Source organism: Silurus meridionalis, chromosome 23 (assembly GCF_014805685.1).
Source record: "Silurus meridionalis isolate SWU-2019-XX chromosome 23, ASM1480568v1, whole genome shotgun sequence".
Taxonomy (NCBI): Eukaryota; Metazoa; Chordata; class Actinopteri; order Siluriformes; family Siluridae; genus Silurus; species Silurus meridionalis.
This window is the reverse complement of record NC_060906.1, coordinates 13456658-13483488: the sequence shown is the minus strand read 5'-3', so window position 1 is coordinate 13483488 and position 26831 is coordinate 13456658. Positions and strand designations below refer to the sequence as shown.

Sequence of the window (26831 nt, the reverse complement as noted above, 5' to 3'; positions counted from 1 at the left end):
AAAATATAATTTAAGTGTAAATGTTTGTGAATTTTGACATAGTAATAAATATTTTATTGACTGTTTTGGATTTTAAAGGTTTTTCAATATAATTCAGCAACATGTAGATGTACTTTTGGTGGACCACCTGGAGGAGTATCTATTTGGAACAATTTTGGTCCACACATTTTATCATTTCTTTTTTCTTTGGCATTTGAGGGCATTCATTTATGCACAGCTCTCTTAGGATCCTGCCACAGCAGCTGTATTAAGTTCTAGACTTTGACTTGGCCATTCAAAGTCCCTGAATATTTTTTTCTTTTACTTTTGGTCTCATTAGTCCATAAGGTATTGTTCCAGATCTTTTGAAAGTTGTTCAGATGCAATTTTGCATTAAAAAAAAAAAAGGCAGGCTGTTATATCCTTTTCGAAAGAGAATTTGCCTTTTTTATTTTTTAAAGATTGTACTGTTATGAACATAAACATAAAATGTGCTTAGGAGTTTTTGGAGAAATCTTTATATCTCAGAGCACTAAATACTCTGACCTTGAACTAAAATTGCAGCCCAATACTGGGAATATTGGCAGCTGATTTAAAGGCTCTTTGTTAGTAAACAATCCTTTTTCCTGTAAAATGATGAATTTCTAAAAGTTTGAAGAAGCCCCTGTAACCATAACATGATTAATAAGCAGTAACAATTGCATTGCCGAGATCATGGCTGATGTCCATTCTGGTGTCCATACAGACACACACACCTGAACGATCCATAACAACACACTACCAAAGGTCTGCTTTTACAGATTTCACAATTCCTGATGATTAACTAGTCTTGACATTTCATTTGTAACACCTACAGTACAGACCAAAAGTTTAGACTCACACTGAAGGTATCAAAACTATGAATTAACACATGTGGAATTATATACATAACAAAAAAGTGTGAAACAACTGAAAATATGTCATATTGTAGGTTCTTCAAAGTAGCCACCTTTTGCTTAGATTACTGCTTTGCACACTCTTGGCATTCTCTTGATGCCTACTTTGAAGAACCTACAATATGACATATTTTCAGTTCACTTTTTTGTTATGTATATAATTCCACATGCGTTAATTCATAGTTTTGATGCCTTCAGTGTGACTCTACAATCATCATAGTCATGATAATAAAGAAAACTCTTTGAATGAGAAGGTGTGTCCAAACTTTTGGTCTGTACTGTATATATAATATATATAAACTTTTGGTCTGTACTGTATATATAATATATATAAACTTTTGGTCTGTACTGTATATATAATATATATACAGTACAGACCAAAAGTTTGGACACACAAGGTGTGTCCACCACACACACACACAAACACATACACACAAACATATGCACATATGCATACATGGTAGGCTCCTGATTAGAGAACTTACTGTATCTTAACCAAAGGCATCATGAAGGACAAGAAGCTATAAACATTATTCTGTTTTAAAAAATTTTCAACACATTGAGCACCACAAAACAAGTAACATTGAAATCTATTCTAACAAAACACAACTTATGGTATTTGGCTAACAAACCTGCAACTTATTCATGCAGCATTTACATACGAATGTATTTGTTAAATATTCTTGTTACATCATGAAGACTGACTTGAGTGATCAAAAGTGTTAGAAAGTTCCCGAAAGTGTAAAACAACCTGGCCTGAAATCTTCACTGTGTGCCGTATGCAGTATTTTCTGGAGTTGAGCAAGGCTGCAGTGTCTATGCCTGTACCATTACTGCGTGGGAGGTAGGAGTGTGTAGGTGGCTGGGGAAAACTGCTATTTACACCCTACTCTGCAGCACTGACAACATTTTTTTTATACAAGGGCCCAGTATGATAGTATGTTGTATCTGCTGGGAAAGGCTCTTTTCCCATTGGTTGGTCTACAACAGTTCTACAAGGAATTCTGCGTATTCTATTTTATAAGGTGAGGACAGAAATGAACAAATAAACCTGAGTGTTTATTTCATATAATAACGGGTGTGAAAAAGCCTTTAAAGGCCACTGCAGTTTTTCAATATGAGATGAGACAGCATTAGTCAGCACTATAAACTGCTACAATTTACTACTGACCTGTACTATTCATTCTATGTATCTTATATTTTACAGGCTGCACACACTGGGGAGAGAGAGAGAGAGAGAGAGAGAGACAGACAGACAGACAGAGGGAGAGAGAGAAACAGATGGAATTTATGCAGGTGGCATTTTCATATTGGACTTGGATTTGGACTATTCATTAATTATTCTCAACGTCTCAAAGTTTTCTCAAAGTACACAGCATTTGCATTCAAGCATTGATGTTACTCAATATATATATATATATATATATATATATATATATATATATATATATATATATATATATATATAATATATAATATATATATAAAATAATAAAAACAAATAAGAACCTTGACCACTGTTTTCTCTCTCAATCGAGAAAGTGTATACTGTTTAAACCCAATGTAAATCTTTTATATCACTCTAAGCATGCACCAAATTTTGTTGTGTGCAAGAACACATAGTCACCATATTTTGCTGCAAACTCTTGCACAATCCAGTGGGAGGAAAAATAGGTTGCCTGTCTTGGTGTGCCAGTTTGCAGAGTTTTGCTGCAGTGAGATAGAGGGACCTGCTTTGATCATGCAAAAGCTGACAGGAATGAAGATGGATGCTGACAATCTCCAACACACACACACACACACACACACACACACACACACACACACACACACAGAGTGTCTCTCAAATTAACTGCATACACATTGTTCTAAAATGCAGGATATAAAGTAAAGAAAAAAGCAATCTGAAAGAAGTAGGGAACATATAAGGACAGTGTTCTTGGGGCATGTGAAAAAAGAAGCAATAGCATAGTATCAGTAGTGTGTACCAGCATCATCAATCCAAAAATACTTCAGACGAGCTGAAGAGCCTCTCTGTTTTATAAACAGATCAGAAAATATTCAGAGTATCTTAGTGTACAACTGGCTTTAAAAAAATATCCCAAAACAACACACACACAATAGGAAATACTCTATACTGCAATATACCACAAGATACTGAGTAATTATATAGATGTTTTAGAACAATATATATATACTTTGAGATCTTAGGATGACTCTTCTTATCCAGAACAAGCTAAATGTCCAAACACATAGCTGCACAGGTAATAAGTGATGATATGACTAACAAACAACCAAGACTGGTGCTGAATTACATTAATGCTAGTCTAGTTCACCACAAAAGAAAAAAGAATCTTAGCTACAGAAAGTAAATCATCTACTTTCTTTCATTTTGTACTTCACTGGAAAAGGGCAATGATGAGAAAGACCATTTTTCTACTTCAAGCTTGGCAATGACATGCTTGCCTTGTGTATTATCAGGCTGTAAGTGGCTTGAACATTTCCAGTGAAGAGAAATTGCCACAGCATATAAATGTTTTCATATTGTGTGCTTCCATTTTGGGGAAGACTTGCCACATTAGTATGTATTTAACCAGTCCCAGTCCCCCCCCCCCCCTATTTTTTTTTTTCTATTGTTAATTTAACAATAATAAATTATTCCTTTTTTTAATCATTATGACCAATAATGTCATAATGAACTCTCTGAATAGCCTGTCAGTGTATAAGCTTTAAATACATATTGCGATATTGCATCATATTTATCATTCGTGTGTCTTATTTATTGCATATTTAAGTGAATGCAAAACAATTAAAAAGATGTTGCTTTTTTCACTGTAAGTGTGTTTGTGTCATTCAGTAGAATAAAACTGGAATCTTTAAATTCATTTATATGCTGTTGCTTAACCTGTGATTGTGATTTTGGTTCATTACTAGAGATTTAAAGCACTTTTGTACGTCGCTCTGGATTAGGGCGTCTGCTAAATGCCGCAAATGTAAATGTAAATGTAAATGGTTCAGCAACACATTTTCAGCCCCTTTCGTGTGTGTATATATATATATATATATATATATATATATATATATATATATATATATATATATATATATATATATATATATATATATATTAATGTTGTTGGTGTACTTTTCCGTTTAGCACAATTGGCAAACCAAACTAGTGAAAAAAGCTTTACTAAAACACTTGTCAATATACTAGACTGTAATATATTTGCAGATATTTGTTTTGCCACAGAAAAGCATTGTTTTCTTGCTACGGCTCATTAAGTTTCATCACCATTCAGCTTGTTTATTCTCACTCAAACATCAGTGTAAACTCTGTTGAAGCATGACTGCTTTCAAAAGAACTATTAAAGTGAAAAATGACAGAAGTGGATGACTGATATCATTAACCTCATTAAGTCCTTCAAAATGGTTAGCTTGAGAACTTAACTGTCCAAGCTGAGATTAAAACCTTCACGCAAATTTAAAGATTATCTACTGCTGGAACAAAATCATTATCTTTCTGCATTGTGCTATAGTCATTAACCATTAAACATGTTTAGGGGTTTCTGTCTCAGTTTCATAAATATGGCCCCCCTTTTTCATTGCTAGGTGGGTACTTAATGGTATGTGGTGAATCCGAATGCATTAATCCTGTCTGGTGTATGCTGCACCCATCCCAGGGGTCTAATTGCCTGCTCCTTAATGAGCAGCTCCTTTTACGTTAACGTGTTAACAATCTCTATAGCCCGAGTTTAATTATGCATGGAATAAGCAACAGTGAATGCTGCCTTATTGGGGATTTTACTTCAATTTCTATTTGGGCTTAATTGGTGCTTCCCTGCCTGGGGTGTGTGTTTGATTGTTGCCAGTTCTTTATTCAGATGCAGACTGAGTAAAGGACTGTAAAGGGAATTTTGCACTAAAAGACTGCATTAATGTAGAATCAGTACTAAAACTGCAGTGTGCAGTGTCTGTACTAAAACTGATTGCTCTTTTTGGTAGTGAGGAAGTTACCTAATATTTAGGTAATATCTATAATAATACTTGCTGTATTGTCTGTGTCTGGATAAATAGAGTACATTTGGAATATAAGAGCACTTGGTGCATTAGAAAAAAGTGGTCTGTGGTGCTCTTGGGGTCAACACTACACAGGGAAAGCTGCTTATTACAGATTAGGCTTCAGCAGCCTCGGTACCAAGTGTTTTCCTCTTGAATTCAAAGTGCTCCTAATAGCTCATGGGTAAGTGGAAGCATTAGGGCCTATTAAAGTTAATCAACATAAAACCTTGACAGACAGTGTGCACATGATTGAACTACTAGATAAGAGCAGAGAAAAAAATATCTACTTTGATCAAATGTACCGGTTTGTTAAATAATGTTTGTTGGTCAGTGTCTGGTAATATTTGTGTCAGGTACAACATATTCGAGAGTCCTCAAGGACATATGTGTTTCTGTGTGTGCAAATCCTTAGAGTTTAATTATTGCAGGAGATGAGCGAACACGGAAAACAGACACACAAACACTCAGACTCAAAAACATAGGTACACCTATAAACACATACAAGCACCTACATGAAACATCTCACATACATATTGTGTATGTAAATGTTTGTTAAAATTGAACATGGGCCAACTTTCCAGAGATCTTTTTATGTCATCAAATGTAAAATACATTTAGCTATTGCTTAAATCTGTAAATATCTTCCGTTCAAACATTTGATGTTTTCTGTGTTCTACTGTGAATAAAAATCATTGCAGTCTGTTTTATTTATACACAGTGTCCCAATATTTTTAGAATCTAGGTTGTAGTTATCTGGTTTATATAATCCTTTGTAAAAAAAAACAATTATTGAGGCACTTCTAATGGCTCCACCACTAAGACAATCTGAAGAACATACAAGATATTTTTTCCTAGAAATGCAAAAGCTTTTTACAGTGTTGAGTTGCAGTAATCAAACCTGGGAATACCAGGGATCTAACATGTGAACAATAGCCATGTCTAGTCAGGAAAGTTCATCCAATATTGTTATGAACAAATCTGCAAGATCTGGATGGCGATAACTTAATTAACAAAGTTGATCTTAGCGCCTAACTGTGTGTTTTTGTGGACTGTGAGGTTGTTAATGAGCCTTTTACTACTAGGGTGATAAGACTGATAGGTCTGTGTGGACATAGGATGCATGCTCTGGATTTTCTAAACAACTCCATAACACCTCCATCATTTTTCAGGGGTTTCTCCGACAAAGTTCTCAAAAGAGTGAAAGGATTGTGAATTGTTATTCAGTCAAAGATTTTTGGTTTGTTTGCATTGTGAAATATGCGGTAAACAAAACCAAGCTTATGCTCAAGTTATTAGGGGATTCCATAGACTCGTTTAAGTTTGGATCACTTGGATGGTTGAAAGAGAATAAAATGAATCTGACCAATGAATAGTTTGGATGAAATAGACACTGTGATGCAGTGGGCTGTCTTTTCTTAGTAGAAGCAGACATTTTGACACTTTTTGACAGGTAATTTGGGGTAAGTTAGGACCTAGTGAATCTTCTGCTACGTGATGGAGTTTGTCTTGGCGAATGGCCAAACCAATGAGCACATCTAGTTACATTCCACTGTCATAGTAAACCAACTCTGTAATCACATCCCTTTTTAGCCCCTGATGGAATGCATTGATGAGTGTAGGCTTGTTGCATTTGCTCTCTGTAGCTAACTCAGTCCTTTAGGGCATACAGTACCATGAACCTTTTTACGGTTGACATGAATTGCTCACCAGCTAATTTGTCATAATAATTTATCAAGAGCTGGTATTTTTTTTCTTTTTTTTAAGAATGATATTTTGTAAAGAAAAGCACAGTGAGGTAAGCAATGGGAAATTAAAAAAAAAAAAAAAAAATATTTAAAAGCTATATCGTTTTTTCTAAAGAAATAACATCGCAACAATGACCTAAACATCTGCTGTAATGATGTTACATAATGTTGATGTTATTAGATGTTCGCAAATAACACCATGGCACATTTGTAAGTGAAAATCTCCAGAGCCGCAACATTCAACATTTTCTACTGTACATTTTCTGCTTAGTTAAAACTGGTAGGTGGTTTCTATCCAACTGATTGAAAAGCACAGTGAGGTAGGCAATGGGAAGCATTTTTATGTGACACACTGCCATGATATTACTGGAATTTGTCAGGAGTTGTAGCTAGATGGAATGCTTCTTCATGTCTTCTAGTGGAACACTGTAACACAGCTACATGGTCTTAAGCAAAAAGAGCTTTGTGGAATTTTTTGAAACCTTTGGCATCTATGCTTTTGGTGGAGTCATCTTTCATGCAGTGGACAAACAAGTGCAGGCTTAATGGTGTTGTTAAAATCAGTATAGTAGGGCTACGCAACACTGGTCATGCAAGCTACAAAGAGACAAACAAAACAAGATTAAGTCTGAAAAAATAAGCAGGCTATAGTCAAAACACTAATCAAGAGAGACAGATAATAAAGACTTGTTATCATAGACAGCTCAGCAAAGCAGTAATTAGTGGTTATTTTTAAAAGAGGTAGAGGATTTTAAGAGCTGTAGTCTGCAATTTACAGACATAGGTGTGACTAGAGATGAAATTATTTACTTGCTTAGGATTACTGTGTGTACTGGCATTAAATTGTCATTTTGTGTTACCTAATTTAAATCTCTTTTTAAATAAGATATTTGCATATTTATTAACTCTCTTTCGGTTTTGCACTTTATTTCAAAGTCTCATACAGACACTACAAATGATCTGTTTCAATAGCATATCACAAATGTATCCATAGCCTCTTGGCATGAACTCTAATCAGATTGTCTATTAATTGTCTGTTGTTGTAGTTTTTTTTTAAAGTTATTTACATTTGACTACAGATATTTTCTTTATGTTTTTGGCCCTTAGTGAATTTTTCATTAAACTAGTTAAAATCCACAAAGCCTTGATTAGTTCATTGTTGTCATTCAAAGCGAATTTATTGCAAGGACAAATGTAGCCCAGCCACATGGTGGCACTGTGTCCTTAAGCAGAGGTTCTCAATCAGTGAGTCGTCAAAGTGCGAGTGATTAACTGGTGGATGGGTAGAAAATCCCCTTTCCTGCTAACGTCCCTTTTCTAATGAGAAGAAAAGGCATCACAGACAGTCTCTCATTTCTCATTAGGAAAGGCTCACTCCCCTTTTCTATCTCAACCTGTCAAGCTGTCTTCTCGTGAAATCTGTATAAACAATTCACGCTTGAGAAGATGGAATGACAAAGGCAGGCGAAGAGTGCAAAAGCAAGGAAGTACTGTACGTCCCTGAATTGTTCAGAGTCAGTGCAGCATCATAATATGCTGTGTTCGTCAAATGCAAATGAAAGGCTGTAATCACTTTTATGTGGCCTGTGGGTCTGAGGATAAAAGAAGGGGTGACTCATTGGCTCGCATTTGTTAAGCACGTTCAACAGTAAAACAATCATCCTCTCCCAATGGAGTGGGTCATGAAAACATGAAAGCTACAGTACGGTTCCATAAGTGTGTGTGTGTGTGTGTGTGTGTGTGTGTGTGTGTGTGTGTGTGTGTGTTTGAATGTTGTGTTCAAAGAACAGAAAAAAACCACAACAAAAAAAAATGGTTTACAAAATACAAACTAGCACAATTATTAGCAGAGAACACAGCAGAGTGTGCATTAAAAAGGCTGAGTTAGTGGATCGTTACAGCTCTGTGGCTGCATGTCTCCAGTGAAATAGTGCCGTGTTTAGGTACCACTGTATTCCCGTTCATTCTCCTCAGCATTTCCCTTGAGTTTAGGCTTGCCAGTGATTGAGAGGACTTCTATGATTGGCCTGTCATACTCTTATTCTCATCTTTGTATCCTACCCGCCGGAACAGCAACTGCTACAAACACTGATACTACCACTCATTAGAAGGGCTACATATTTATATTTTTGTCCTTGAATTTCCTCCATGATCAGAAGAGCATGACTGAAAGTGCTTAATGTCATAAACCATTACATTGCACTGGGAACAGAAACAGCCATTAGCTTGCGTCTGATAATTGCTACAAATGGCATCACACAAGAGTCTCATTGAGTGAAAGTGCATAGTGACAGGCCTGTATTAAGATATTTATTTGGGAGAATATGGCTCATGGAGAAAAGAGCACCTTGCATCCCAACTCACCCATCCCAGACATGCACTACTGCTACTACACCTACTCTGCTGGTACCACACCACCATTTATAATTACAGAAAAAGCAGCGGTTTTAACAAGCAGTGTAATCAGTTATTCGTCATGTTATTTCTAGGGTTGTCTGACTTCAGGCTTGAAAGGCTGTAATTTCACTGCTCTAACTCACATACGTTACTTTGTTGAGTTTCCTAAACACATAGCTGTACAAAATCTGTGTAAAATGGCAGTATAATCTCCATATTGAACATTCTCTGACTGTAGGATACTTTTGTGAAACTGTACTCTGGTCATTATTTGGTGAGTTGGGTCATAAATAGTTGTAAAGATGTAAGAACATATTAAAAACACTGGATCTAGAATTACCAAAAGCAAATGGAGCAAATATTCTATAGTAACTAAAGAAGGCAAATGTAACACACTAATTAATCATTTAAAAAAAGCTATATTGTTGTTTTCTGAAGAATAACATTGCAACAATGACCTGAACATCTGCTGTAATAATGTTACATAGTGTTAATGTTATTAGATGTTCACAAATAACACCATGGCACATTTGTAAGTGAACATTTCCAGAGCTGTAACATCCAAGATTTTCTACTGTACATTTTCTGCTTAGTTAAAACTGGTTGGTGGTTTCTATCCAACTGACTGCATTTGTATATAAAATGATAAGCAATGATGTTGTGATTCTGTACATTGCCTGCAGAATAATACATATGAATTATTCATATAGAGTATAAAGTATGAGTAGGCTAAGGCAGTTACTTGATGATCATGTCAGTGTGGTACAGGGAAAATATCTAACTCATGCTGCACCAGAGAGGTCACCTGAAATCTAGCTATTTTTTCCTGGCACAAAGGTGATACTTGATCTTGGACAGTAGCACAGCCACAGGCAAAATAGTGATCACATAGCTGACAGCAGCACTCTACATATTTTTGCTGTGTGTGCAACCCAGAGGCTGTATAAAATACAGATATCATACGTAATGGCCCAGAAGGCATGGTACAGTTTGAGGTGCTGAACTGAAGTGTCTCTGAGCGTCTATCTGAACATGTGCTGTATGGAAATGTCTACTGCTGGCAGCATGAGGCAGCACATCTTTCACGGTCACGCTAATGGGCCATTGTTGCGCTAAGGTTCCCCTCCTATGCTCACCCGTTCCCTCCCTCCCTAGGGTGAGGAGGGCCCCAGTGCCATTTGTGAAGTGCCATTAAGGTTTGCTCTCCATGTGTGAAATTATTTTGATGGACTTTGATGGGCTAAGGAAAGGAGAGGCAATGCTTGGCTGCCTCTGCATGGTCATCCTGTCCTGTTGGCCACTACTAAAAGCCCTATTCAAATTCAATGATTAAATGGTGTGCTTGATTAAACAATGGAAATAATTAAATCTGAACACCGGGAAAGAAGCTTTTGGCTCACCGAAGCTTTGGTTATTAGCCACTTGATGACAAGGTGAAGAAGGATGTGTGGGTGTATGCATGTGAGTGCACGCATGTGCATGCTGGTGGGTATACAAGTGTATAGAAAGCATTGAGTGGTACATGAGTGGCTCTGTTTCCAATTGGAAAAAATCGAGCAATTGGGCAGCTGAATGACTTCAGTTGGGATGTGAAATCATTTGTAAGAGTGAATAGACTCACAGCAGCTTGTGTCCATAGCATATGTCACAGGTTACCTCCTGGATTAATGAAACCTCCTAAATTTCCAGATAACGTCTCTCAAAGCTGAGTTGTGATTTACGTGTGCTAAGCGTTGCCAGCCTCATTATTATCTCAATCCAGCTAAATGCCTACATCAATAAGAAATGAGTTGTCCACCAGTCAAACAGGTCACATGATCGTGCCCCACCCTTGCAGCCAAAAGGCCCCAGCTATGAGGAAAATGAAATATTCATCTCTCTCGCATCCATAATTCAGCAGCAGGAGGCAGGCAACCATTATTTGTGCATCCAGGCCAGGCAGATGACCCTGCGATTAGAGAGCCACAGTCCAGTTCCACACCACAGGAGTGATGGAAAAAAAAGAAGGAAAGCATGTATTTCCGTTGGTTTTGAAAAGTGGCACTCGTGACGCTGTTTCTGCTCGGGTGGGAAGAAGGGGCGGAGCTAAAATACAGTACAGTCTTGCTATGGGTTTGAAGGTCAGGATATAAAGCACACATTTCACCTAGAACAAAGATTTTGAAGATGAGTGATATGAAAGCAGGTGAACAACAAAATGAGTTTTCATGGTGTGGCTGAGTGGAACAGGAAAAAGTGAGCACAGAAGAATGAAAAGTGCTAATATGGCTGATGCACAATTAAATACAGATGACGCATGTCTGTGTGCATGCCATGTTGCCAGTTTCCTTTGTGTCTGTTTCACAGAGAAAGCCTGTATCTATCTGATTTGTTTTTGTGTCTGTATCTGTATCTCAGAGAACGCACATGTTTGTTTTGCGCATGCAGTGCAGGGTAATTAGCATCGTTGACATTGTACTTGCCTGCCAGGCTAATCTGTCTACGAGGTGCTTATCAGTAGTGGTGTTTACCAAGTGCGCCTGTAGGATCAGGGCTCCATTAGCCTGCTGCTAGTTTTCCACTCTCTTCTATTGTCCATCGTGACGCCTGGCCACAAAACCAAGCCTCCTGTCCTTATTGTTAAAGAACAACTAGCCAAGACAACCATCAGCAAGCAGCGGGCAGATGGCCCCATTCAGCAGTGCTAACAATACAAATAGCTCGACCCAGAGTGCACACTTGGATCCCAGTGCTGCCTGAACCTTGCACATCCAAAACCCAGCGCTGATTTCCTGAGAGGAAGGAACATATAAATTGTGTCTTTTTTTAAACTTGAGCATTTTAAGACTGATGATGGGTGACGTATTTATTCTGTACTTTTGTCAAAATCCATAGCTGATGGAAGAATGAGAAATTAGAAATGTGAATTTGGTAAAAGACAAGCTAATGGTTGGCAATTATGTAAAAACCGTTGTGTGAGCCCGTTAACCGTTCTTCACTGCGCATTAAAGACATTTCCAAAGAAATAGTTCTGTCATTCAAATAATGCACCAGCACATTTGATCGTCATGACTGAACTTGCACATTCAGCCCAAGAGTACAAAATGAACTTGATTTTTTTTTTTACATTTGGTTTTCACAAGCAAATTGTTGGTCATTGCACAATAAATCTTTCACCTTCATGAGTCTAGAGTCGATTCAGGCTGCGTTTGAATCTTCCCATGCAAATCCGAGCTCATGAAATGAGTCCCCAAAGGCATAGATGGAAACATTTGCATCTGTATGAAGGCTATGTGCGTAGTCTGTGCTTGTGCAAAAGAACTTCTGAGTGTCTAAGTCATATAATGAGAAAAGAGTTCATTAAAAATATACTTTGCAATTTTATCCTTTACGTTATTGTGCCTGCCCTAAGGACCTACATCACAGAGTGCAATGAGGTGTGCTAAAGTGCAAATTCAAACAGTATGCCTAATATCACTGCTTAAATCAAACGTTATTCATGAATGCATAAAAGAAAAGATAATTATATAAATTTAACCAATTTCCACTGGGCTACAGACCTTTATGAGGTCTGCATTTATAGCTGCCACTGCAGTTTCTCTGATCTTTGGGATCTGCATTAATTGAATAATGGCCAGTGGCAGCTGGCGTGGCTGCTGAGAGCCGGTGTGGAATGTGGTTGTTGTGCTGTGCCTTGGTCAATCTGTTCGGATCAAAGTGGAGGGAGGAGGAGGAGCTGAGAGGGCAAATGGAGGAATGTTTTCAAGGCCCCCAAAAAAAGCTCATATGAATTCAGGGCATGTCTCTCACAGGGAACACTCTGTATTAGCAGGGGAATGTGTGGGAGTTGGTGGAAAAAATGTCTTTTCTCTCCAAATCTGCTCTAGTTAGAACACAGCATGTTGTGTGAAGACTGACACCAGACTGAAAAATTATGAGCGGCTTCTAATGGTGATCTATAGAAAGAAAGATGGAGAAATGGATGGTACTGGCATGAGATGGGATTGGTGTAGAGGAAAGATGTGACATGAGGCAGCTGTTCTGTATAGGCGCGGAAGACCAGGCACTGCAGGGAGGAGGCCAGTGGGAAGGGAAGCACCTGCCTTTCTCTCCCTCTCTTCCTCTCTCTCTCTCTTTCTACCCCTCTTACTTATTTCTCTCCATCTTTCCCTTGCCTTCCTTCTGCTTCCCTCATTCCTGCCAGATCAAATGAGCTCGTTCTCTGTGTAGACAGCAACAGGGAGGAGAGCTCCGAAGCTTTTGAATGTGGATCATGTGTGGCATCCAAGATAAAATAATCCACTAGCACAAACTTGTTTTCTTTTCATTTCAATGTGTTAAAAATGGCAGGAGCCCAAGCTGCTCAGGTTCAGTCCTGCATCTAGGGAGGTAACTATAGCTGAACTACATCAGAAATCCTCTTAAAAAATTCCAAGGAATATAGTAATTCCCTCATGTATATTGGTCCTTCAGGATCATTAACTTTCATCTCTCAAACTAGAGGTTTTTAAAAATGAGTTCCCTTTGGAGGTTGGCACAAATAAAAATGTTGGCACCAGAATGAGACTTAAATCAGATTGAAAAATAAAATATTCATAACAGCTTGCATAAGCATTATAAAAGCTTTAGTGGTCATAAATTCTGCGTTTATCAGTTTAAATATTAAGTTGATATAAGTCTTCTAACAGAAAAATGTTACAACAACCAGCAATGGGATGACTTATATTAGAGCATCATGACAAATTACTTGGTAACTTGGTGAAGGTTTGTATGTGAGAGTTACATAATGGCAAGGTGGCTATGATGTATAATGGCAACTGTTGCCTTCATGAATGAATGAATGAATGCAAGAATGAATGAATGTCACTGTAAAACATGTTCATGAAATTCTGACATTTTAATCTGCTAAACAAAATGCAAATTACACTGTCAGTGCAGTGTGAATGTATTGCACATATTTATAAAAAAATTCTATTGTTACAAGAACAATAATATACCAGATCTTCATGTCGATGTTACCACCAAGAGTTCATCAACCACCACAGACTTGCTTTGTTCATTTTCCAAATAACCTTACATGCCAAATAACCTTACAAGGGATTTCCATATCAGAATCATGATGTAACTCTGATCTCCCTAAAGCAGACTTAGCTATAAACTCAGTTGTCATGATGTCACTTGACTCAGGTGTTATGTAAACTTGACATTAAAATTGTTAAAAGCAGAGAGCTGATGCCTATTTAAAAAAGGCTTTTTAATTTTGATGCAATTTTATGGCATGTAAATCGTACATTTACATTTTATATAGCACTATTAATACTGCAGAAACAGCACTACCAACGCACTTTACATTAGATCATACGCTGTTGCAGAAATTCCTGCCATTCTGAATGTGATACAGTTAGAATGTTTTTGAACGTATGCAAGTGACATTTAAAGTACAAACAGACAAACTTTTAATAGTGAAACAAAACTGAAATAAAAAGTTCAGAAAATGTTACCAGTGAAATTTAAGAGAAGAGAAATTTACCCTCAAAGGGTCCACAGTGGTTTATAAATTCAGTATGAATCTTAAAAAAGCTTTCAGTGTAGAGATTTTCCACTTAAAGCCACAATATAGTGTGATATTTGTTCATATTTTCTGTGGGTTCGCTAGATTGATAGGAGGTCGGCTGTATATTTATGTGCAGCTCACCTATTCAAAATCTGGCTTAAATAAAACACAACAGAAAATCAAATGCATTCAAATGGCGTGTTCTGCTTGCCGTTGCGTTATCTCCCGATTCCAACCACCAAACATCGTTTCTTTCAGCCGTGTTTATGTGGAGGTGTAATTGCTGTACATTAATTCCCTCTTTGTGCACAAGAGATCTTTGAGCTGCAGCATTAGCCAAGTAAACAGAAAACATTCTGATGTAACACTGACTGCAGAAATCCCGGCCAGCCACTTCAGACACACTACACATGCTATGTTTTAAAGAGACTATTGCCTGCAGCCTGAACAGTGATCCATTCATCATGGATAGCTCTGCCTTCAGTTTTTTACAGTTCAAGATTTAATTAGTGCACAAACTGATTTATTTTTATTTGCTTATGTGATTTATATGAAGCAGTTCCATCAATGCCAGTGCAGTAATTTGTTCTCACCAAGCTATTTCATTTTCTCCACAAGGCTCTTATCGCTCCACACATCTAGTAGTGAACGGATTTTGGAAAGAGACAGTGCTTTTCCATCATTAATCCTGCGTGAATGCTAACTGCATAATTGAAACTGCAGCAAAAAGCCAGTCCTTTTACACTTTGCAAGTTTGAGCTCTCTGATCCTGGCAGGAACAATATGTGAGCTGCAAAGGCAGCTTCATTGTGTATTCAGTATGAGAGTCAGAAAGCTAATCCACTCAGTCTCAACTGGGTAGCTCCTGTCATTAGGATTATTTATAATCAGTAACAAGATTTTGGTGTTTATGAGCATTGACCTGTAGGTAGTATGTGAACTGGAGAGGTTTAATTCTAAGTTGTACTAATGTGCATAAGCTAAACACTAAGAGTGAAGTAAAGAAAAGCTGGCACACATTTATTTTCTCCAACTATTCCTTTACCATACAGTCATATACATGTATACCATTCATTGTGTCTATTTTAAAACAAATATTGTTCACTTTTGTTGTATTGATTTTTTCCACCATGTTTTTTTTCTCACAAACAAACATATAAACAATAATCATGGTTATTATAACTATTATTTGTACTGTGACAACACAATCTTAAATATAATGTAACAAAATAATTAATTAAAGTCAATCTTTTTATTGTTTTTTGTAATTGACTATGAAATCTGACTTGCCATCCTAATCTCTAGATTGGACTGTTGCAACGTGTTGCGTATATGTTCTCTATATTTTAAAACCCAGGTGATTTATGGGGATTTGGAACATAACCAGCGGAGTTCTTCTCAATATTTTGATTGTCTTTAGCCAGATTTAAGAGTTTGTGGAATATAAAACTAAGATTGAGGCAAAAACATATTGCACAATACTTTACAGAAATTTTGAATGTACAGAATGTTTCATTCATTAATAATGGCATACTTTTATTAAACCACATTGATTTAATAATGTGATTTAATGTAAAATAAAAAAAATTTAATAAATAAAAATTATTATGCATAAAAACAATTAACAAAGCACATGCTGTTATTCTTTTTGTTTGTTTGTTTGTTTGTTCAAGTTATTACTTGTTTTTTCCTCAAAATTCATATTCCAGATGAAGTCACTATTGGAGCTAGAGTTAGAAATTCTTCCCTTCTGCAATTCTGGGACTTTGACATATTTCAAAAATAAAGTTCCTGTAGAGGAGCATGCTGACATTCACAAACCGCAGGGGTTAATACATGTGTCCTGCAGTGTGTCTGAAACAATGGCCTAGCCCTATCGACTGTCTGTTAAATGCAGTGCAAAAATGCTTGCACAGGATCTCAAACAGTCCTCACAGGGATAAATCACCACTGCATTGAGGCTGTATGTACAGTCTATCCCTGCTCTCTCACATGATAAAGCCACCAGACTGACTAAAGAGTTTGCTGCCTCCAGATGTGCGTTGGCATCATGGTGTGAGTTATATATTTAAAGCCACCTAATACTTGTATTTCATAATTTTGTACAGGATTTTTGGGGAATATATTAATACCAATCATTCTGTTGTCACAATGCCTGTCTTAAAGTCTTTTGATATTTAATCACCACCTGTCCTTTAACTGTCTGGTTTCAGTGAGCCATGGCAGGTGTAATATCAGAGCCCAAAACTATGGTTGTAGTATTTTCCTTTTGTAGCACATTTGCCTAAAGGTTGAGTGTGTTTTATGCGCCGAGATGCTTTTCTGCTCACCACTATTTTTGCTTGAGTTACTATAGCTGTCCTGTCAGTTTGATCTAGTCTGACCATTATTTTCTGATCAACAAAAGCATCAACAAAATGGTTTCTGACAGCACAATTGCTACCTTGCTAGTTTTTAGCACTATTCTGTGCAAACTTTAAAGTCTGCTGTCTATATAATTCTCAGCTGATCAGCATTTTAATATTTAAACACCAGTGACAGCCCGTGCATTTGGTACCTGGGCCTTTAGTGGGGACTTACCCGACTTAATCTACCTCTTAATACCACCATCACATCACAATTATAAAAACCATCAATACTATGCAAAAACGCAATATAACAAAGCATATAATTACAGAGAGAGAGGCATTCGCATATGGAGAGTGAATACCATTTTACTAAAGCAAACTTTAATCCTCTATGCTATAACCACAGCTGTGTCACCTACATAATCTGGAACAGTTCAGAATCAATATTTGTCTAATAACATGACAAAAACATAGAAATGTAAATAAAATACAACCTACTCACCAGAGATGCAGACTCATAATTTGCACCGCTCCTCAGAGGCTGTAATCCAGTGGTACCGCTCATATTCACTGGTCTGGAAGAGGAGAACAAACCCTTTCCCAGACTGAGACAAGCTAGCTAGCTTCAGGGTTGGCTGACCTCTTCTCATGATGACTAGCGTTTCTTGAAAATGAATTTTTAAGTATGTCTGAGACCAAATCAATTTCTCTTTCTCCGTAAGCATTAAAAAGTCTCACTCAGATGTATTAATGTGTGCAGAGTGCTACAGACGTGTTCTGCCAGTTGAACTTGGCTGAAACAGTTTCCCTCTGACCAACCAATCAGAGGACGGAAAAATGCTGACGCTATTCTGGGCCTGCTAGCTGCCCTGTGAGGCGAATACGAAATCTGATTTATCTCATTTTCAGAACTATATCTTAAAAAGACTATGGTAAAAGAGCCAGCAGTACAGACCTTGAAGGTCCTGGGCAGATTAGATTGACATGGCAGCACATAGTGGCTGAAATCTGATTGGTCAAAAAATCTAACATTCACATACACGTACTGGAAGCAGTGCAGCCAAGAGAAACACTACGAAATGAAGAGAATAAACTTCTGGGAATAAATTAATAAAATTTCATGGAATAAATATTAAAATTTCTGTTGTAAATGAAGGTCAGAGCTTCTGATAGTGTTTCGGCCAGCAGAAAAGGCTTTGCTCAGATATTCAGATTTTTTACCCAATCTTGTTGTTTGATGTGAACCTTAAATAAAAGCTACTGACCTGTGATTGCATGGTTTTATGATTTATGCTGCTGTCTCATGATTGGCTGATTATATAATTGCATAAAAGCACTGATGTACAGGTTTTTCCTGTTAAAGCAGCTAGTAAACCTATGTCACACACTGAAATGAAATGAGTTATAAAACAGAGGTAAAAATATAATGTTTGATACTACTATCAAGCCAGAGGTCAGCAGGTTGTAGTCACCTGTATTTACATCTTTGCTGGTGCCGGCCCTCCAGCAGGTCAGGTTAGGGAATTGTTTAAACGATAATCATAGTCTCGGACACTTTTTGGCTAGAGATTGTTCTTAAGGGATCGCTGGCTCTCCCAGATTGATAAAATTAAGGCTATGATTAGGATTGACTTAACTGAAATTTCGAACAAATTCCATAATTACTTTTGTGATTTTTATGAGCTCATTTTGATATAGCTTGGGGTAAAATCTGAGTTGTGTCACTCTGTAAATTCTTACATTCTGCAAAATGCATGTGTATTAATCATCAATTAAAAATGAGTGATGACATCAGTCTTCAAAAACAGAACTAGAATGTGAAATCCACATATTTACTTATGAAATCTGGCCACTAAAATAATAGCTTTGTTATTTGTACAGAGAAAGAGACAGAAAGAGATTGCACAAGACTGTGTGCAGCAATACCTTCTTGTCTGCCTGTGTTTATTATATTATTGCTAGACCGGAGCCAGAGATGCCAATAAGGGCACAATGCATCACACTCTGAAAAATAAAAAGGAGACAGAAAGACGTTTTATCCAGAATTGATTGCATTACAAGTAGTAGAACACAGCGTCTAATTTTTCCAGCTCTTTTCCTTCTAGTCTTCTGTCCCCACCTATTTTTTCCTGAACATTCTTCACATCTGACATTTTAGCAGCTTATGAAAGCAGAACTCCCCTTCTATTTATTATTCTTCTCAGTTAAAGGGTTTGCTTGTTTACTTCTCCTCGTTTTCCTTTTTTTTTAATTCCTTTGCAATCCGGATATTCACTCAAATGCTTCTAATCTCTTCTTTCTCAAAGGGCGTGACTCCTGGAGCTCTGCTAAACAGTGCCACTGCATAGTCTTCCTCGTGAAGCTCACACACAAGCACACAATATAGTGAAAATGCTTCTTCTATTTTATTCTACATTCTTTTTAAATTTAATTCAACTATTTTTATTACACATTATGTGATTGACAACTTTGAAATAGAATCTTTGAAAATATTCACATGAATTTCAGACTTTCCTGCCATTTGGTGCTCCTTTTGCTTTAATGAAAATGTGCACTCAGGTTGGCGCAGACTCCGTAATTCTGTGCTTATCTATTTTAGCAATTTGGCACTAGGAAAATCTGACCTTTGTGCAAAGCAGGTAACACGGCCAATATCACACATTTGCTTACAATTCAGAAGGCACCTAGAAATAGTGCAGAATCTTGTATATCAAATATTCAAGATAGTAAACATTTACTGTATTTGTTTGAAATTTTTAAGCATTCTTAATAAACTTTCTGTTTTTCCATCTTTAAATAAAAACACCAACAGATTTTCAGTGTAATCACAGGCTTTTGGACCTCTCTTTAGATGGCTGCTGTAACATTTACAATATACAGTTCTGTGCATAATCATAATCAATTATTTAAAAAATTCTAATTACTGAACACAATTCATTCGTTATATTTCCTCCTAGTAATTAATTAAAATTAATGGCTTTCCTAGGTAGTGATTGCTTTTTTTGTTCCATTGAAAAACAGTAGGAGCAACCTCATGATGTGCTTCTGATGAAAGAAAAAATAATAATTACATCTGATTGGACAGACCCTCACTCAACATTATCCAGCTTCGCTGCAGGTCTACAGTATTGACAGCACCATACAGGAGTAACAACCCAAGAAAGTCAGCCGAGCTCATGAGAGGCACATAGAACAGCACTATGGCTCATTACACTGGGAATGCATGAGATCAGAGCATAGGACTCCTTAAAATTTTTCATCCAAACTATTACACTTTCTTTTGTACTTGATCTGTTCAGTGTTTGCAAGATGGATAATACTGCTGCTGTAACTTAAGTGTGGGAGCCAAGGTTTGCCAGGTCATTCATCCCTGCTTTCTTATTGAAGTGGAGGCAGCCATTGTGTAGCTAGTCTCCATGTCCAAGCAATTCTATCACTTTTCTGGAACTAATACTGCAAATGCAGTAAAACCGAATAAGCACAATCCGGGCAATCTTGTGGAAAGCATAACAAGCATACAGTGCATAAGTGGAGCTGACCAGTACTGAAACAAAGGCGTGCCATTTCAGAGTCACCACTACGTAAGTGAAATAAAAAACCATGCCAGTTGCGTCATAACATCCTGTGCAAAATGTATTATCAACCACATGGGGGATGATGAATCACTACAACATTAAATAATTACAAACTTTAGTCGATATCAGTTTTACCAACCAACCAACCAACCAACCAATTTCTTATAAATGGTGTAATGTTTGAATTATCACATGCTTGACTGCAACCTTTCGCTCAGTGAAAAAAAAATAGTGCCCTATTGCTCTATCTATGGATGTCATCCCCAGAGAGGGTGGAGTACAGTGCAAAGACACAGACGCACAATGACTCACTCATTCCATCCATGACCTCATCAGTGGTCGACCCCTGGGGTGTCTGGGAATAGGAGTGGAAAGAGAGTGTGGGGGTGTGGGTGGAGACAAACAGGCAGGTCATCTTCCATGGAAACAAAACAAAAAGATAAAACAAATGAAGTGAAGGTTTGCTACTGGATACAGGTGTGTTGTGCTCTGTGACCTTATTTAGTAGGACCCACAGTTTTACACTCAGCATTGCATCAGATTACAAATATGTTACATGTAATGAATGGGCTGAGGAGTAGGGCATCAGGTGGAAAGAGCATCTTATTTAATGTTCCACAGGTACAGATGCACACTTAAAAAAAGGGTTGAATAACTGATGTTATTGTACGAAGCATTGTGACGCCACTTGACCACCATTCTAGTACTTCCTTACTGTGTTGCAAAATTTCACAGTTGTCTATTGACAAAATAAAAAATATTTTGTACTATATTTTTACATTACACCCAATATATGTGCAATGATGTTTACAAGGTAAGCGTTCACGTAAAAGCATTCAGGACCAAGGCAGAGAAGTTTCTGTAAGGAAAGTATATATAAAAGGCACCTAGGAGGAGGGTGTGCTTAAGGTTCCTGGACCAAAATTTATGAAGCTGAAGGCTTAAAGGGTAAGAAATTCATGAAACACACCTACTGAGCTGTCATTCATTATTAACTAGGATGGAATTTCCAGGTTCAGAAAATAATCTGAACATCAAAAGTTTAAAATGGAGTATGAAATTTAGATTTTTTCGTTTTAAACTATAATAATTTTAATCAAATGCCATTTGAGTATGACATTATAAGATTATAACATTATAAAATTATAACATTATAACATGTCACACGTATGCTGTGCCCCAGTGTGTGAAAAGCAGTACATGTAGTATATGTACATAAAGTTATAAAGCATTTGCTTTGATACAAACACTTGCAGGATTCTCAATAATAAATATGTGGAAGGGTTGTGTGCTGGTTGTAAAATGAGCCTGACTTTATATGTTCGATTAATATATGACAATTATGTTGATTCTTTTCATTTTTGTATATTGACAATATCTCGGATTACTTATTTTTGTGTCTAAAATTAGTTTGCTGTCGGAATAGTGTTAACATTTTCAGGAAGTTCTAAGAACATGCTTTTGGAAAACACAATGAATCATCCTCAAAATTTGTAGGAATTTAGGTCTAGGCCAGATGTTGACCGATACTATGGCTACATTAGATAACCTACATTAGTAAAGGTGTACGTATTGTTCTGTGCTGTGTTGTCTCTGTGTATGTGTGCGTTTTTATGAACTACTGAAAGTTGTAGCAGTTTCTGACTGACCTCTACACTCTAGCACAGTGCTCTACACTCCACATACACTCTAGACAGCCTCATCTCAGTGACAGATGTGCCTTTATAAACTCAGGAACCCCCCAGAGAGAACAAAGGGCAGGACGCTGACCCCAAGGCACAAACAGAGACACAGTGAGTCAGTAAATGAATGAGTGGGTGACTAAATGTACGAGTATGGTTAGATTGATACTTTCTTAACCACGACAATGCGGCACTCTTGTCTGCCTGTCCTTGCAGTGACACAGAGAGACAAGAAGTCAATCTTTGTCTTTTTTTCCCCTCTGCCATGGTGTGTGTTTAGACAAGTAACAACACCACACCAACCCTGTCTATCAACTATTCAAATCTCAGTCTGTCCCTCTTTCTCGTAGCTGTGGTACTTATTAAGGAGGGGCAGAAATGTCTGGTGTCTTGTGGGTTAGACATTAGGATAATGCTGCTGTAGTGACTCACGCATTATTGCTCTTTATATCCACACAGTCTGCAGTGCTGGGATACTCCTCCAAGGGTATTGCAGGTATCTGTAGGCATGTCTGCATTTTTTTATATATATACCCTAAAAAAAACAAAAGAAGAACATAAAATAATGACAGTTGGAGAACATATGCACAAACAAACAAGAGTGATGGCATTAAAATCTTCTTCTTCTGCTTTTGGCTGCTCCCATTAGGGGTCGCCACACCGGATCATCTGTATCCACACCACCCTGTCCTCTACATCTGCCTCTTTCAAACAAACTACCTGCATGTCTTCTCTTACCACAACTATAAACCTCCTCCTTGGCCTTCCTCTTTTCTCCTTACTGGCGGCTCCATCCTCAGCATTCTCCTAACGAGATATCCCATGTCCCTCCTCTGCACATGTCCAAACCCTCTCAATCTCACCTCCCTCACCTTGTCCCCAAAACGTCGTACATGCGCTGTCCCTCTAATAAACTAATTTCTAATCCTGTCCATCCTCGTCACTCCCAACGAAAATCTTAACATCTTCAGCTCTGCTACTTTCAGCTCCACCTCCTGTCTTTTACTCAATGCAACTGTCTCTAAACCATACAACATCGCAGGTCTCACCCAAGTCCTATAAACTTTCCCTTTCACTCTTGATACCCTTCTATCACAAATCACTCCTGTCACTCTTCTCCACACACTCCACCCTGCCTGCACTCTTTTCTTCACTTCTCTAACACACTCTCTATTACTTTGCACTGTTGACCCTAGGTACTTGAACTCCTTCACCTTCTCCACCTCTTTCACTGCAACTGCACCACGCCACTGCCCTCCCTCTCATTCACACATGTACTCTATCTTACTCCTACTGACTTTCATTCCCCTTCTCTCCAGCACGTACCTCCACCTCTTCAGGCTCTTCTCCACCTGCTCCCTACTCTCACCACAAATCACAATATCCTCCACAAACATCATAACCCACGGAGACACCTGTCTGACATCGTCCGTCAACCTGTCCATCACCACTGCAAACAGGAAAGGGCTCAGAGCCGATACTTGATGCAATCCAACCTCCACTTTGAACCAGTCTGTCGTTCCTACTGCACACTTCACTGCTGTCACACTGTCCTCATACATCTCCTGCACCACCCTCACATACTTCTCTGAATCACCAGACTTCCTCATACAATACCACAACTCCGCTCTCTGCACCCTGTCGTATGCTTGCTCTAAATCCACAAACACACAATGCAACTCCTTCTGACCTTTCTGTACTGTAATATCAAATGTAAGCATATCATAAAAGGATTTATTTTTCTCCTCAATTTGAATTTCTCTAAAGAAAGGAAAAAAAAACAAACATTTGTATGTCCTCAGTATTATTTTACAAAAATGCTTCAATGATAAGCATTCATTGCATCAGTATGAGCCATCCTTTGCCAGCAATTATGAATTTGTATACTAATAAATACTTAGCTGTATTCAATATGTCTCTATGGATTTTATTTAGCCATTTTCTTCAAGTCAGAACCACTCTCTGTGGACTACAATGCTAAACTGCAATTTTCAAGTCATGCCACAGATTTTAAATTGGATTTGATTGTGAGCTCTGAACGCATTTTCAAGATACAAACCCATTCCGTTGTCATCTGTGACCTGTGCTTTGGCTCATTGTCCTTTTGCACCATATATTTTGCCTCACATGCAGATGTCTTGCAGGTTCCCCTGAACAATTTATTTCAGCTCCAATTTTGCCTGTAAAGGCAATAAGGTTTCAAGGTCCTCCTGCTGAAAATCTACCCTGGAGCATGATATTACCATCAATGTGTTTACAGAAATTCTGTTACCTGACTGTTGAACTGTATGTGCTATGATTCAAATTCTAGGCTTTGGCTTTATACCAAATGGTTTAACTTAAGTCTCATAAGACCACAATTCTCTCTTTTAAAAAACCCTCAGTTTTTTTGACATGGTCTTTTTCAGAAATGGATTCCTACGAGCCAGTATTCTATCATTGCAAGAACAGTAAATAGCTGATAATGTTCAGGTCAACACAGGTGCTCCTATTTCAGCCAGTGAACTGGGTGTAACACTTTGATATTTCTTGGCCTGATATTCTTTGGCCTGATCTTGATAGCATTTTGGCTTCACCATATTTTTTCCACTTTCACTTTTTTCCCCACTAGATTTCACAGTGCTCTTAAGAAGGTTAAAAGCATTGCCACTTTTCTAATAACCTTCTCAGCCATTTTCCTTTCGAAAACCTCATCTGGACACCTTATGGGCGTTTTTGTCAGCCTTAATTCCAGCAAGACTAATTTGATCTAATTGGACACACCTGGATTTAACACACAAAAGTCGTATGTCAGATGTACCCTGTTTAACATATTCACTATGAGCACGATATAACAGACTAGATTAAAAAAAGCTTTGTATATACAGGAAATCCTTATTAAATGATGCAAGCAATACAGCAAAAAGACCACAGATTTAAAATCGCTCTTTCTTTCTGGTAGTGCTAATAGAAAGCTAGCTGACAAAGGACCTTAAGATATAACATTAAGACAATTAGAAGGCCTCAAACATTGATTGATATAGTTTATTTAAATATTAAGGAAGCTGAAAAAAATAGCTAGCAATTTCTGCACATTCTGCAAGTATACTGATGTCACCTTGTGCATGGACTGTATAGCTTTACTTGAAGAATCAGCTAGCTAAATTAGCTGGCCAAATTTTGACACATTATTTAGTTATGTTAGAAGGCTAGGTTGGACAATCTATCTGATAAAGCATATTTAAGCAAGTAAGATGATTCAGTGATATGAAAGAAAAATAAAATAACTGAAAGAACAATAGCCTTTATATGTCACATATACATTACAGCACAGTGAAATTATTTTCTTCGCATATCCCAACTTAAGAAGCTGGGGTGAGATTGCACATGTCCACTTATTTTTTTGCCATATCATGTACGTGCATCCAGTCCAGCTCTGAATAATAGGTTTTACATTTCCACTCTAATAATAAATAAGATTTCAGGCTGTAACTGGTATCGATTGTAACTGTGGCCTACCAATTAGTACTTCGGCAGAGGTAAAGAAACTGCTCAGATCAGATAGCGCACCGTTTTGTGGTGTTCAATAAAAAGCTCATGGTGAAGCTATGAAGATTTGAAGAAATCTCACCCTAGTGTCTAACCACTCTAATTGCTATGGCTAGATCAACAAATGCTTTTCTCTGAGACTTGACAGCTCAGTCAGCCTGTTATTCTGTGTGGAAAATAGGACACATTGTAAGAACATAATTCACTTGGAAAAAAGCATCTAAACCTTTCCAAAAATGGCACAGTCAATAAGAAAAACTCTGTGTGTGTGTGTGTGTGTGTGTGTGTGTGTGTGAAGTAGAGAGAGAGAGATTCACAAGTCTGCATTTATGCCAACAGTAATGCACTTTGCTGAAATGGTATAGACCATGGGTCTGAATTGGACTAGACCCTGCAAAGATACTCTGTTCATAAATAGTCATTTTATTGAACTCAGTTTAATTGCCTTCATTACAAAAAATGACCTACAAGGCATTCAGCTCTGGAGTAGAGCTTGAACCACATTAGCATCTATATTAGCAACTAAATGCATCAGCTCATGTGCTGCCAACCTGCCGCGAGCCCCTTGGTGCTGGATGGTGGAAATGCAAAGCCAGGCACTGCAATGAACAGCAGTCTGTGCTCCAAATCCTGCGCCTACAGCACTCATATCAAAGCGATGACTGTTCCAGGCAGAATGGGGGTTAAACCAGAGACGGAAATCTCACCAGGGAGTGTTCAACCCCATAATGCAGTTGTCCTCTGTGGGCACAGCCCCTGTGGCATGCCATTAAGGACAAACACAGCCTGGTATGAGTCAACGTCTCTTACTCGTGTGGGTTTAAGAGAAAGAATTCTCAAGAGGCTGAAGAGAGACCTGGGCTTTAATTTCCCAAGAGAGGCCCAGAGGGACTGTCAGATGTCAGGGACTGCTACCTCTTTTTCTTTTCCATTCGATCGTAATAGCTTTGTCTCACTGCAGGTGATTTTGCAGTAGGTGGAACAGAGTTTGATAATGACACCATGGTATCATTACTCTTCTGTCTGGCTGACAGTACAGGTGACTAG

General features: G+C 37.7%; 1 long non-coding RNA gene across 1 annotated transcript in view; it reads right to left on the bottom strand.

The window, feature by feature from the left end:
• LOC124377307 overlaps positions 1-26490 on the bottom strand; it is a 28119-nt gene extending 1629 nt beyond the window's left edge. Inside the window, exons 1-2 of the long non-coding RNA XR_006924091.1 lie at positions 26336-26490; positions 22689-22791 (exon numbers count right to left, since the gene is read on the bottom strand). This is a non-coding gene — a long non-coding RNA (uncharacterized LOC124377307). The remainder of the gene's footprint in view (positions 1-22688; positions 22792-26335) is intronic.
• Positions 26491-26831: the final 341 nt, after the last annotated feature.